The 16,440-nt window shown below is 31.4% G+C and overlaps 1 long non-coding RNA gene across 2 annotated transcripts; it reads right to left on the bottom strand.

Annotated features, from left to right (window-relative positions):
- Positions 1–558: 558 nt before the first annotated feature.
- LOC127736611 (uncharacterized) lies at positions 559–5,297 on the bottom strand. Of its 2 annotated transcripts, XR_007999078.1 has the most exons (4): positions 5,134–5,297; positions 2,211–2,330; positions 1,506–1,685; positions 559–760 (listed from the first exon to the last, which is right to left on the bottom strand). It is a non-coding gene; the product is annotated as an uncharacterized LOC127736611 (long non-coding RNA). The 2 variants fall into 2 exon arrangements; XR_007999077.1 differs by lacking the exon at positions 5,134–5,297 and having other exon boundaries at positions 2,211–3,690.
- Positions 5,298–16,440: the final 11,143 nt, after the last annotated feature.

Genomic DNA, 16,440 nt, shown 5'->3' on the forward strand with positions numbered 1-16,440 from the left:
AGTGTACCCGGAGAGAACCGCCAACCATCGGTGAGAAAACTGACAATCTTAGTCGACTACTCAACATAAAAGGAAGAACAAATAGACATAACTTGACCTAGACAAAATTAATTAGTATCCTATTTTTTGCAGTTCATTTATCCTTTTTACATTTAATTCCATGAATAACAAATGTACAATGATACTTCATGTCAATATGAACCTTCACAAAAAAGACATATTAATATGACATATCCGGTCGAAGCAATTCATGCACATAAAAAAATATACTTTATTCTACAAACGTTTTTTTTTTTTTTTGGGGGGGGGGGGGGGGGGGGTTAAGTGTTTATCGTGAAATTTGAAGTCAATTACACTAATCTCTCCTAATTGCGAAATTAAAGTTATACGTATACAAGTTTTACGGATGCAATTATAAGTTGTTGTTTGATCGTTATGGAATAGTTGTATCACAGTAAAGTATTTTATTTACCGTTTGGATTTTCGTTGTTTTGTTTGGCCATCGTATTGACTGTTTTTCTTGATTCGTAGGTTTTTTTCTTATTTTGTTTTCCCTGATTTTTATTTTTTTTTTAACGTTTAGAAGTTTTTGTAAAAAGCATTTGGCAACTATGGACAATTAACATAAAATTTCATTTTCCATCAAACTGTATCCTTTAACCCCATTCAGAGTTATCTCCTGATTCCTGTTGATACTCGGAAGTCCTCATTAGAAAAATTTCAGTGAATTCTTTTTTCGTATTACTTTTGCTTGCTTCATCTATAAAAACAACAGCAAAAAAGTAAGAAAACTCTTTTCAAACTCATAGAATTATAAAAATATACAATGTTATAATTATGTTTACAAGCAAATAAGATTTCATAGGAGGCTTTACGTCATATACTGAAACGGCCACACATGTTTAAGACTCCGAATACCATCTTGGTCAGACATCTGGTTATTGTTTAAAAAAACTATACGGCCGTTTATTCTTATTTGGGTACTGGTTTGACAATACTGATGATGTTTTATTTAAATTTGCTGTATTGCATTTTCGAAATCATTTCAAATTAAATATTTTATCTCTCTAATGCATTATTCTGATTTTTTTACCGTGATCCTTTTTGTCTTTATCAACGCTTTTATAGAGTTTTGGACATTCATATATTTTAGCTTCCAGCATCAATGAAGAGACTTTTTTGTCAAAATGCGCGTCTGCTGCAGTAGAATTTGTACTGTTAATATTATGAGATGTCTTTTTTTTGTCATTTTCAATACTGGTTTACTTTCTCATTGACTAAAACCTATCATATCGTTGACTTTGATATCAAAACATATTTATATTAAACTTGCCTGTATATTTTACTATGCTCAATCTAGTGAATTTTGCACCAAAGCATCGCATTTCTCTAATTCGACAAAAACTAAATTTTTGACAACTGTAATAGTGACATTCATTGAACAAACTCCATATAACGTAAAATAATAACACGTAACAATTAACAGTTTTCGTAATAAAACCTACCTTTCTCACTATTTAAGCATATTTCTCTATTGAGGCATTCTTCCGTTTGATCAATTTTTTCATCGGGGGAGTTGCTGGTTGTGCTAGACCTCATGCTTCTATTCCAATTGCTTCCTCTTTTTTTTGTTATACAACAGGACAATCTCAGTTGATGACAAATTGTAATCTCCCAGTCGTGGTCTGTAATAGTATGATAAAAGAAAACATATTTTTTTCCAGGTTTTGTTTTCAATTTTCTATTTAAAAAAAAAAACAATTAATAATATATTGATTCCAGTTTGGTGTTTTATAGTTCATATATACTTTATTTAGATATTGATTAAGCATATACACATGTTCAAATGAAATTTACTTTCATGCTTATTCCAACTAGCGCATTAGAAAGCTAAATGAAACTTTGATGAAAGATATGACTAGTTAGTTGTGACCATTACGTAAGAAAATGTAACATTAGATCGACATTTGTTTTAAATAAAAGAAAATATTATCTCAACGTCAAACAGGATGGTCAAAAAGAGAATTATATGTTACTCAAATACAAATGGAAATTTATAAGGATTTCTTTAGTATCAAATCCTTCGCATAAAAAATCAAACAGCAACACCTATTATGCATGAAGACACCAGGTAACAGTTTACATTGTCATAATCAATCACTATTTTCAGAAAGCATTTCTAGACAATATCAGAATTGAAGTATGCTTACCATCTTCATGTGATGTTTTCGTTTGTTTCAAGATCATCAAAACGAAAATAACTATTACCAGCAGAACGATGGGAATGCATGTACCTAGTAATATAGGTTTTAATTCTTTGGATGAACTTTCTGAAAGAAAAAAAAAAGCATAACATGTATACTGGAACTGTTAATTGTGCAATTTCATCTTCATCAGAAACTAAAGCAATCATCATGAGCAGTCGATCTAAACAAAAAATACACTGTCTTTGCAAGATTAGCTAATTTGTCAACTTACGCAATGAGACATTTCTGCTTTAGGAATAATATTATAATATTTTACTAAAGAAAGCTTCTTGTTCTCGATTCACAACAATGGATTATGATAAAATAAGATTTCGTTAAAACACAAACATCATACTCGTTTAGCATGTTAGGAACAGTGGAATAATTATTTTCCTAGAAAAATTGATGACAGAAGGTAAATTTAATTTATCTATTATTTACTTTGATTTCTAGATCGAGACCATTGTTTAATAAAGCTTTGATGTAATTCGTACACATTAAGTATTCACACAATCGAAATATGAGCCAATTGCGATAACATTTGTTATATACGTATTATCATGAACATTTGTGATTTACTCCGAATGATCAAAGTGTTTCTGCAAAGAGAATGCAATATGTTGACGGAAACATTTATGTATGTCTAATTAGAATAATAGTCCACAATGAATATCTTGTCGAAGGAATGAAATTTTAAACTTCGTCTTTATAATAAAAACCGTACCATTCAATGCATCGTCTTGCAATTTAAAAACAGATGAAATTTTAAGAACGTTAAAGAATTTAAAACAAAATACACATCTCAACATTACATTTAAGACGTTTTCGTAAATTCACGATTATATTATACAGATAACCGACAATGATACAGTATTACTTGTTGTTGAAAAGAACATCACTGTCATGGTTAACTAGTGTCATCTATCTTTTATATAAGACAACATATACTTGCAACATAATATACTGAGATACCCCATTAATGAAGAATGACTGAGGTAAAATTCCTCCAATTTAATATTGTTACTTATACTCGTCCTGTAATAGTTATTTGTTGTGTTACTTGATGCCATTTTACTATAATCGACCAGTTTTTTGTTTTAGTTTTTTAAATCTTTATGTTTGTTTTTATGACAATTGTATTAAACGAAGAGTTTCTTTTCAGAGACAGCATCAATGTCTTTGCGTTTATATACATTATTTGTAAAACGAGATATCTAGTGAAAAGCAACTTTAACATTTACCAAATGTATATGTGCATTAAAATTGTTAACTTTGGTGAGTGCTTGATTTAAAAAAAAAACAAGCCTAATATAGCACCAGTGCGGTCTTAACAGAAACACTACATCTTATGCACAATTGACTGAAAGGATCCGGATTGCAGTGAACTTTCCTGAAAAAAGGAATAGTAGCAATAGTTAAAAAAAGATATTTTGACATTTCGAAACAGAATACAAATAATTTGATGTTACAAAAACGAAAACAACTTATATGCATCATTATTTTCTATAATTTTGTATCACTGGTCACATATATTCCTGTAATTCGTTTCTGAAAAAATCAAGAATGATGTGAGCACCGTATCGTTTTTTATTGCCAATAACTTAAAAATATGTTCAATTCCTGAATATGAACCAAAAATTCCTACTACGCTTTCTACGTAACATATTAAAAAGTGATTAAAGAAAGAAACTATCAAAAAAACTAGAGGCTCTCAAGAGCCTGTGTCGCTCACCTGTATCTACTGTGTTTTTGGAAATCATGTAAAATAAGGTCAAAATCATAATAAATAGTATTAGATACCCTAATAATGATTGAGGCCAAGTTTGGTTTGATTTGGCCCAGCAGTCAAACTTTAAATACGTCATTCCATTGTAGTTTTACAATAGTAACTGAAGACCCCTTATCATTATTTAAATTATTTTTCAAGTTGTGACCATTTGAAATTGGTTTTTTTGCAATTTTCCCTTAGACTTCTATAGTATACCCCTGTGTTCTATTTTTAGCCATGGCGGCCATGTTGGTTGAATGACAGGGTCATCGGATACATTTTTCAATCAAGATACCCTATTGAAAATTATGACTTAGTTTAATTCTATTTGGCCCAGTAGATTAAGTGGAGAAGATTTGTGTAAAAGATTACAAAAATTTACGAAAAATTGACTATAAAGGGCAATTACTCCTTAATGGATCAATTGACAATTTTGGTCATATTGACTTATTTGTAGATCGTACTTTGCTAAACATTATTGTTGTTTACAGTTTATCTCTATCTATAATAATATTTAAGATAATAACACAAATCTGCAAAATGTCCTTAAAATTACCAATTCAGGGGCAGCAACCCAACAACGAGTTGTCTGATTCGTCTGAAAATTTCAGGACAGATAGATCTAAACCTGATGAACATTTTTACCCAATGTCAGATTTGCTCTAAATGCTTTAGTTTCAGAGATATAAGCCAAAAACTGCATTTTACCCCTATGTTCTATTTTTAGCCATGTTGGCCATGTTGGTTGGCAGGTGGGGTCATCTGACACATTTTTTAAACTAGATACCCTTATGATGATTGTGGCCAAGTTTGGTTAAATTTGCCCAGTAGTTTTAGAGGAGAAGATTTTTGTAAAAGTTAACGGACAACGACAGACGACGGACTCCAAGTGATGAGAAATACTCACTTGGCCTTTTAGGCCAGGTGAGCTAATAAGGAGATGTGGTATGTTTCTTTTACAACATTTTGTATTTTATGAGCTTTAAGAACAATAGTTAGTTCATTTCCAACAATTAGTTACTGATTTCGTCGGAAAAACGTTTCTTATATATCAGATGGTCAATATGATGATACTACCGTTTATTTTCTAAATAATAAGCATCATACTAGTATAAATACCTTTAAAAGAGCATACCCGGAGATCCTCTGTTGGAATGGTGTACTCGTGTATTAATTTACATTTTACTATCACCTTCTCGTTGCACTTTAGTCTCTCTGAAGATTGATGGCTCAAAATTACCTCATAATAGTTTCCAAAGCTTTTAGATGATGTTATTTTGAAATAAAAGCTTGAACCCTGAAATATTAGAAATACCAATTTCAAAATATACATAAACATGATAAATTCAATGTTGGTAGGATTAAAAAGAATTAGCCTTTCCGAAGCAATATACTGCTTTTGAAAATATGTATAATGATCTAAGCTCCTATTTAAATTCTTACTATATGTATTCATGACCTTTATGATATGATTGTAAGGCTTGTGTTTCTGAAACATTTTATGCGACTGTCATAAACGTAAGTTATTTAGCTAGCTTTAAAACTCGGTTTTTTCCATCATTTTCTACATAAGAAAATGCCTGTACCAATTGAAAGTCAGTGCCTGAGCTTTTAATGTTGCCATTTGATTACGAACTTTCCGTTTTAAATTTTCCTCGGAGCTCTGTATTTTTGTTATTCTACTTTTACTCATATCACCTTGTCTATATGTATATGCATACGAACACTATTTTTTTAATTGATAAGATTTTACATTTTTGTCAAAGGCTAGCTAGAAAAGACCAACAATAGGAAATACCAAAGACAAAAATGCAAACTAAAAATCAAAGTACAATCTAAGACAAGACATTAAAATGAGAGATAACGCCAAAAGTATCGGCGGTAGGGAATAATAAAATGAATTATATCAGGTTCTCTAAAATGGTTCCTAACATTTTACATTAACATGTAAGCAACATATGCATAATTGACTTATCATGCGAAGTCTACGTAACCATCAGTACTTTGTACATGGGCAATGATAATCTAAAAAAATGACTTATTCGTGAATGTGATTTCAATATTCTGAAGAGTAATGTTGAATGTTGCTGGATAGAAAATGCTAACTACAAAACTGTTCAAGTTAAAATAAACCACTAAAAGTTGGAAATTAAGGAAATTAACAAATAAACCGAACTCCAAAAAAATTCAAGAGGGAGAGTTCCATATACTTGTATCAGAGCAAAATCAAAAGCTCAAACACATCGAACAAATGAAAAACAACTGTCATATTCCTGACTTGGTACAAGCATTTTCTTTTGTAGAAAATGGTGGATTAAACTTGGTTTTATAGCTACAATGTAGCTAAAATCAGCGGCAGAAAAATGGTATCCCGCATACTAAGTTGTACTCGATTTCATATGTGTCAATACTAATAAAGTTAAACTTCACCGTTAGCAAAAGTGTAAAATGGTCATTTAACTTTCAATTAAACAATTATGTGATTTAGCCGATATTTCTAACAACATATCGATAGTGTGACAGTATGCTGATGTAATTTTCTAATCAAATGTTTTGAATGCCTGTTTTTGATATATTTTACATTAAAGACTTTAATAAAAAATATTTATAAATGCAAGAAAATGTAAAACGTGCTTCACAACTTAATCATCCTGCTGTCCTTCAAAATGCCAACATGAACACCGCAGAAAATAATAGAATAAAGTTTAACATCTTTAGAGCCTATTTCAAGGTATCAGTCATCATATTATGTTTATTTTTTAACCCTATAACTGTGCAATATTACGAATTATTTCAGATTTATTCTTAACTATGATTATATACTCAAAAGCAAAGAAACCTTTGCTGGGGAAGGCCAATGTACAGAACAGAATTTGCAACCCATGACTACCATAATATCAAATGCACCAATCATTTTATTTCATTTGCTTATGACAAAAACATAGGAATACAGTGAAAGTACTTTTATTTGTGGGGTACCGATTTTCATGGTTTCGTGGTTCGATTAAACCACGAATTCAAATTCTCCATGAAATGTGAAATTTCTATTCAAAATTCAGATGCTCTTAGGAAATCCACGAATTCAATACCCTACGAACTAACGTAATTTTTACAAACCACGAAAATTGATACCCACGATTTAAAGAACCTTCACAATATCTAATTTCTCACAATCAGTCTGGTATGAATTTTGGCCTTTTAAAGCTGACTATGCGGTATGGGCTTTGCTCATTGTTGAAGGCCATATGGTGACCTAAAGCTATTAATTTTTGTGTCATTTGGTCTCTTGTGGAGAGTTGTTTCATTGGCACATCTTCCTTTTTATATGGTATGAAAGTAAAGCATTTCTATCAGGAAGCCTTTTTCATTAATTTCCCCAACAAAGTCACAATATGAGGATGGGATTATTCTTGCTACTCGCCGTAAAACTATATGCAATGCTTTTCGTTTCAAGAAAACCCCTTTTTCGTGTTATAGATCAGGTAAATTCACACATAAAATTTCAATGTTAAAAATGGTTTGTCACTCAAAAGTCTGTAATCGGATTTCGGTACGTTTGTAAGTTCCAATAGCAGGTGTCATATCGCCAATCGGCAGTGATAATATATATCCAAATTAAACGGTATACGGTATAAAATACTCAACTCAGTAAACTCAAAACAAAGTCACCTGATCCATCTGAAATATCCATTTTCAAATATAAGCAGAGGAAGTCGCACAACAGATACCCTACGCTTCAAATCTTTCCACCAGTTTACAAAGCTGTCATTATATTTTGTTTGATCTGGATTTCGTCGAGCAGGTACTTTTAAACATTCGAACGGAAATGAGAGACCCATCTCAATAAACCTGCGTATGCTTATTTACTTACCCCAATTAAAGCTGTACAGCTTGGCAATGGGAATACTTTCTTAAAGTGAAGATTGACTGTTAAACTTCGATCAGTTTCGTTTGTATATATAATAGCCCTCACCTCATTTGCTGGAGGATCTACAATCATCATATACTAGTATCAAAATTGTCGGATAATGTTTAATTTGGTTGCATTTTCAACATTCGAATTGATTTTGGGTTTTCTGCAGTGCAGTATTCTACCTGCTGTGTGATTTTTTTTTAAATTTGATTAACATTCTGCTGGTGTTTATTAGCTAATTGGCCCTGTTTTCAATGCATTACAATGTGGTTTCAATTAAGGGAATGTACGATTGTCATTCAGGAACAACTAAATTGAAAAGTGATGTTTTTTTTACATTCTCTAGATGACATGTGGTTTTTTAGTTGAGATGAAATATTTTAAATTATATTACAATCGAATGATTACTTCTCCATGTCGATTTTGGTTGCTCTGATAAATTATCGTTTGTTCTCTTATTGATATTCATTCAACACCACTTTTTATATATATATATGTATATACCGTTACTTGTTTCAATACGATCTACGATACGATATAAAATTATATTTACTTACATTCGAAGTTCTCCTGGGTCGATTGTATGCTTTTTGCCTGTGATTCAAACCCGTACCGGCATTGGTACTTGCAGTTTACATCCGACTCGGTTACATTTCTAATATGCAGTATAAATTTGTTCCCATATGGTAATGTCTCTGTGTACTTAGAGGAATCAATAGGATGACCATTGTAACAGATCAGATCTGGTCCTTTGGACCACTGTCTCGTCAGTTTGGTATTAATATTGTCTATGCCATGAGCTGTGCACGTAACGTTTATATTCTGGTTTATGCGTACTATTTCTGGTTGGAAATTTAGTGTTACTAAAAATAATATAAAAATTAAGACTAACTTATGGGCTAAATAAATGTTGATATCACATTTTACAGTTGTTGTTTTTTTTTGTTTTTTTTTTAAACGGTATTGATGGTAAACTTATTTTTTGCAAAGTTGGCTATTGTCGCTCCTATAAGTTTGATTTAAAAAATTTAAGAATTCAATGAATGATCCTTAAGAATGGATAAGAACAGTAATCTGATTTCGCCAGTGATTTTTGTTTTTTAAATCAAACCTTTTTGTTCATTTAAACCAGGTTGGCTCAAACTGCACCTGGAGGAGTAAGCAATCTCCAATATTTTTATAGATTATATCATTTCTATGTTATGCAATCAGTGTGAAATCGCAGGGTATACAACATATAGACACTTTAGTGCACTCATGTTGATAAAATACAGCCAAGGTGAAATTATAAATATAATCTATGGCATACTTGACTAAAACTGCCATTTTCTTTTTTACAAAATAACAGGTGTTTTTATCTTGTTTTTTTAAAAAAGACACATTTGAAATACATGTAGACACTACAAAGTCTGGAAAGTTGGACATACTTAATACATTTTCATATATAAATTTGATCGCTTTCTTTTTATCAAGACGTCAAGTAGTTCGTCTCATAAACAATAGTAGTACAGTGTAGGTTAATATATAATTTTTTTGACGAGCTATAGAAATAGAGAGAACTTTCCTTTTGGATCGTAGAAAGTATAAATAAATTTTATACTTTCCTATACTGTATGAATATTGTTTTCATCCTGCAATTCAACATTGAGCTTAAACGAATACAATGCAGTTGTTTTCAAATCCAATCGTAGACATTGTTTTGAAAGAAATCAACACGATTTACATGTAAACGCGGACCCCAATGAGGACGTGATGTAAACAGAAATTTCAATATAACTGTTTACTCACAAGATAAGCAGGATACCAGGAACTTTAAAGTTTAAAGTAAAAATATGAGTCCATCGCTTCGTGTTATCGATTCACCTATATTAGTATAGTAGAAAGGCAAGATAAAGTTGAATAACTTCTGCGGTCGTTCAGCAAATGTACTACAGATGTGTTATTATGCAACCTGGAACTTGCAATCAAAGCTGATATCAGATGACCTCGGAGAGATCATCGCTCGTTAAATTCTTTATTTTTTAGCCACGGCATATAAATAGTTATTACAATATATGCATTTCAATTTACCTTTTAGGTTGAAATATACAATTGATTTTTTTGGTATTTTATACTCTTTTCTTTTTTCGCTTCGGTAAAATAGGTTTATCACCATTTGTTATTGCTTTCAATTAGTTTTAGAAGTCTTTTCTTCATTGCAATGAATATGCTGCTGTAAGAATATTATACAATAACTGTCTTTTGATGAGGTAAATATGTGATTTTATTGACTTTTGAAAAACTGATATTCACTGAGGCTAACGGCCGAAGTGAATATCAGTTTTTCAAAAGCCAATTAATCCACATATTTACCGAAACAAAAGACAGTAATTGTTTTATTCCATGTTCCAAGTAAAATGTATGTAATGAAAATTATTTACCAAAACTAATTGTACATCAAACGTTTTTTTGCCAAAATTATAAACGTAAAAGCACGCGACGTTTTGCGCGGTGAATAGCATTTTTCCGCAGGTGAATATGCTTATTTATTCAATATCCCATTCATATAGAAAAACCTACTAAAGTTTTATCAATATGGAAAAATTAAACATATTATCATTGTAATGTGATTATCAATGTTAGCTTGCAGTTAAAACATACCATATGTTTGCACTGTACAAATCTCAAAATTCAATAATGCAAACACCGTGAAGAAGCAAGATTTATATGCAGGAAGTAGAATGACGTCCATTTTGTAAAATATCTACTAAAATATAAATAGATTATACATTTATTTGTTTAAATCCACGCAAAGATATAGATTAAGTTATCAAATGGTATAATATATATTACATATTACATGTTGTTTAAAAGTAGAGTAATGACATATCTATGTGTTGTTGTTTTTTTTTTAACTCAGTCGAGGTAACTACTGAAAATAAAATAGCCAAGTATAGTTCATAATATTGATATGATCTACAAGTCATACCTAATTTGGGATCGCTCATGTTTCTTTGAAAAGGGATTCGTGTTATTCTTGCTTTGTGTTTTTTTTTTTTTTAATTTCCAATGTCTGTGTTGTTAATTTCGGTGACAGTCTATCTATCCTTTGTCATGAAATTTGTTTCAATTCAGAATCTCATATTCGTACAAATTTCAGGGCAAGAAAATTGACCGATGGTTTATGAATTTGGTGATATCTTTTGGAAAGATAAGAATCAATAACCAATCAGTTATTGCGTGATGCTTCATCACTTTGTCAACATATTTCATAGGAGTAACGGGTGGCACATTTGGAGTAGGATATGCTAACCCTTCAGGAGCACCTGAGTTCATATTCTATTTTTTATGGGGTTCATAATGATATTGTCAGATCGCTTTCGACTATATGATAAATAATATAGCCTGCTAATTATTTAGATCGTCATTGGTACTGTCTTAAAGGGGGATAAACTGCAATTTATCACTGAATTTTTTTAACTGAAAAAGTATACAATTGTTATTGTGTACTATAAATAGGGTGACATTGAGGCATTCATTTGTAAAGGCAACATGACATACAGATAAAAATAGCTGCCAATCTGTGAATGATGTTATATTATTTATACTGGACATATAGGGAAATTTTCATTTTTTACTTGTAGCAAGAAAAACAAGTTCGGTGACACCATTTTTTCTTTTTATTTTTTTAAAATATATTATAAAACCTATCTTCTCATATTTTATTTCAGAATTCTGTCTCATAGATTTCTTTTTATGCACAAAAATGTGTTTTTTCATGAACAATCTAAGCAAATTTTGGCAATTTTGAACGACTCGTACCTTGAAAAATAGCGCAGTGACCCATACTTTTTTATCATTTAAAAAAAAAAAAGCATAGTAAAATCTTTATTTTGGCAAAGTATAAGAAAATTCTGTCATTTTTTTCTATACCCCTGAGCTACCTTAATATTAATTTTTTCAATAACAGTCTAAAGTTAAAAAGTTAGATATGCTAATTTTATATTATATATATGATAATTATCTACTAGATCATACCCATAATTTATCACTCTGGGTTAGAGTACATGAATATGTTGATGTTAATGATTGCATCAGCCTTCTCCTCTAGCCACATGCATCACTGTCAATACTATGATGTTGAACATGAGAGGAACCAGGAGAGGCCACCAGAGATCATTAACAGATAAGGGTTAGACAGGACATTTTGGACAGAATAACGAAATAAATAGCAACAGTAAATGACAACCTAAGTCAAGGGGAGATAATTCAAATACAATCAAGCAAAAACAAGTATATCAATATATGTAATATGACAATATCAATAAACATCATAGATAGCAATTTTAAGATGCACACAAATCACTGACCAGTTGTGATGTGCATCAACATATTATTAATCTACATGATTTATTATCAAGCCTTAAGTGAGTACAAAAAAAGATCTCTCGTTTGGGTTCTTGTTGGTATTCAAAATACTTATCAATGGTCAGCTTAAAGGTATCGTATACTTTTAGTTCATACTTAACCATTTAAAGAAGGATAACTCTAACGAACATTATACAACATGTAGTGTAACAGATTTATGCCAGTGGTCTCGTGCAAGCGTGCTCACTAAGAGTGCTGGATTTCAACGATTCGATCCCTGAGCTGATAAAATATTTTCCGCTATCCATGAAAGGTGGCATGTGTAACTGCTTGCGTTAACTTTTCTGAATATGGCGTTAAACATACAACAATTAAACAAATATTCCTTGTTACAGGGTGCAAAATCTAGACTGATTGTTTTTATTTAGATTTCAAAACCGTGTACGTTTTACTTAACTACATGTAGCTTTTAGTTACATGTAGTTCACTCAACCTTAGCATGTGTTTTTGTGTTCGCGTACATTAAAAAAATATTTATTGGATTGTATAAATTAAGATCCTTTAAAAAAAGAACGCATTAAAATGTTATTGTCGTTTCTTCAATATTGCGTTCTTCAGGCAATTATATACACATGTGGCACTTTGACTGATATACATGTATATTGTTACAAACAAACATGTTTAGTTCAGTTTAAAATAATTGGGTAACTTTTAAAGTATTAGACTGTTATTAACTTCAGTAGTATACGTCTTAGGGACTCGCAATTTGAAGATATATTTTTCAATCATAATAATTTAATGTGTTTTCGTTTTCACTGTATGTTTTAATTTTTAATTAATAACAGTGGTTTCAAGAGATATGTGTTTACAAGCAACGCGCAGTATACTATCGAAGACCATATACTTTATAAAAAATGTTCTCAGTAACATCTTGCGAAACTTAAAAATAGTGTAAAATAAAATTGCCCCCCCCCCCCCCCCGAAAAAAAAAATCAGAAGACAAATGGTTTCTTCAAAAAAAAAAATCCGGCTAACCGAGTCCCTGTGATGTGAGTATCAGTTATGACTGGAAACAATGTCAGTATTTTTACAATATATTCTGACCTCAGACATAATTTATTAAAAACTTTCGGTGTTAAAAGTCTTTGTCAGTAGTCGAATCTATTCGACTAGGTCAAGTCTAGAATAAATGTGTATACTGAACGATATAAGACACGAAAGCTGCTGCATACAAACCTAACGGAGCACAGAAAAATCTGGTTGAATTCAGATTAAGATTTTAACAATATCAGCTTCTATATATAGAAGCGTTGAGGAATGAAAATAATTTAATGTTCTCTAATTATTGTCAGTCGATTATAAGTTAACTGTAAAAGGCAATATTCATTTAAAATCACATATGGCAACATATTAAAACACACAAAAAATTTGTGTGTAGTATCTACCTTGAAAATTTGTACATATCACATACCCTTGGTTTCTTTTAATGCAGATCTTCAAGTGTTATTTTTACTGAAAAATGAAATATGATTGCATAATAATGAATTGTAGATATTGTTTGCGTTGCGTCCAGTTCATATCCATGCATGTTCAGGAGGAGAACGAATCATCAAAAAATGCAAAAGGTTGGTGTCTGGGAAAGAATAAAAGCTTCACCATAAAATTTGAACGAGGTTTCATAACAACAGTTTTATATGAAACGTTCACCCTATTATAATTCACACATCATGCACATTGCCACAAGAAAATTTCCTGCGCAAAAATTATTGAAATTATCTGAATTTTTTTTTTTTATTATGAAACAAATAATATGTTGCAACGAAGAAAAACATATGGATTCCAATAACGCTTTGAAAATTTAAAAACAATGACATATGAATATCAAAAGTCACTTATTTCCGTTCGTTACATTATACCTGGTAATTTGCAGAAAAAGTATTAATTTATGGCACAAATGAAATATTCATAGTCGGATCCAAGGGACAGGGGCCAGGGCCTCCCTTTTGTGGGAAAAAATTGGTTGATTATATTGGGAATCACTAAAACATGACTGGAGCGGCAGTGGCGGATCCAGGGAGAGTTGGAACCCCACCCCCTTCTTTTTGGACAATCAATGCATTTGAATGGGGACATATAGTTGGAAACCCCCTCCCCCCCTTTATCATGGGTTGGGAACCCCCCTTTTCAAAATGGCTAGATCCGCCCCTGTGCGGGCCCTCTCTTATGGCAGCCAGAGGACCCCTTTGTAGAAATTTCTGGATCCGCCACTGATATAATCAATTTTTAAAAAAATCGCCGCAAAAATAATGCGTCGTTCGGACATGTTAAGCCTACGAAAAATTCAAGTCTTTGGAAGTCAAAGTCATAAAAAAGATCAATACCAAAGCAAATACATAAGTATGCTTATATATGCAAGCATGTCTGAGTGTCATGTTTAACATTACAATTACATAAAACAATCATGCATGTGTACTTAAGTAAGAATTATAAATAAATTTACCTCACTCATATATCTGCAATCAACAATTCAAATTTAAACATATCATGACCTAGTGCGATTGAGTTTTTGATAGGTTGTTTTATTTTAAAAAATTTTTTCAAATTTACCTGTGAGCAAACAAGTTTAAAATAGATTTAAAAAAAACCTACAGCTATTTATTGTACTTCCCGTTTGGTTCGTCCTCAAAAAGAGTCAAGATCTCTGTATCAGGATACAGTAGTCTTGCGAACTGTTTTAGTGGGTTTTTTTTTCTGTTGGGACGTAAAACAATAAGCTCAGCATATATCATGCAATTAAGGTAGGTCTCTCTTTTAATCGAACCATTAATTTTTTCCACATTTTCATTCAAACGTTAACATGGTTAAAAGCAGGGTTTTATGTGGGATGTGTTCTATGTGTATTTGAAATTTCATCTGCGAAATTCTTCGTCCATATGACTTTCATTTCGGAAATGGCAGTCAAATGATAATTTTGACACCGGATTTTGATTCGAAATAGCGTATATAACCTATATTTCAAATACGTTATATATAATTCGAAATCCTTGCACGAAAAGATAATTCTCAAACTTTTAGATATGTTTTATACATCAGCTCCAGCAAATATCATATTATACCTAAATATAATAAACAAAATGTGTTTAACGTAACTTTTCTATTAAACTCCACAGCAAAGACCTTTCTTATTTTCGACATTTACATGGTTCTTAGATTAGTTTTAGATAGTTTTAATTTTAAAATCAAGACCTCATCTATTTTGTTGAATAACATAAAAATTAGAATACATGACATAATAAATTCATATTATATTATACAATGTTTATTCTTATAGAAATTATTTTATTCGTTTTGATGCATTGTTGAAACATAAGAGGCAAATCACAGAAACGTATTTGTATTCAATTGGTGCAGGAAGTTTGTATTGCCACTGAAAAACTAGAGTATGTTGGATACGGGCAACCTACGGACCTTTGGAGAGGTGTCTTAATGATTATATAGCGTGTAATGAGCCTGGCCTTCTCCCTTCTCCAGCCATCGGAATTAACGTCCACATTCTTCTCGGACGTGGCTGCAAAATACATATCGCACATTCAAACGGGCGCCCAGCGTTAGCAAAAATTTTAAAGCCTGCATGAAGGAGACGACCATTGTTCTTAAACATATTTCTTAACTCCAGTCTATCCTTCGGGTTTTGAAAATAGGTAGATCTACATGTGTGCATAAATTTACAGCAGAACAAATCATGGAGATCTCTGTTACAAGTCGTGTAATATTACTGGTATACAACTGCATGTACACTTGTTTTTTAAATTGAAATACATACGGTCTTCCGATATACTATTCAAGTAGGCATGTCAAATATATTCGTGTGGTATCGTATCCGTAGAATTAATATTTTTCAATACATGTTGGTTTTATGTTCTTTCCATCTACTTACGTCTGCACGAGCAACATACAATTCGATATTCCCTTCATCTCTTAGATGGCAACGTATTGTTTGTATTTTTACTTTGGCATGGTAAGTATATTGTCCGGCTAGGATCGTGGTTTTTCGAGTGAATCGGTTCACTTTTTTCGAGTGTAGATCGGTTTTTTTCGACTGATAAAACATGCGATAAGGTCAATTACCTGCTATTTCGTAACTATAATAGTTGTTTACATGACTA

Source organism: Mytilus californianus, unplaced genomic scaffold (genome assembly GCF_021869535.1).
Source record: "Mytilus californianus isolate M0D057914Y unplaced genomic scaffold, xbMytCali1.0.p SCAF_34, whole genome shotgun sequence".
Taxonomy (NCBI): Eukaryota; Metazoa; Mollusca; class Bivalvia; order Mytilida; family Mytilidae; genus Mytilus; species Mytilus californianus.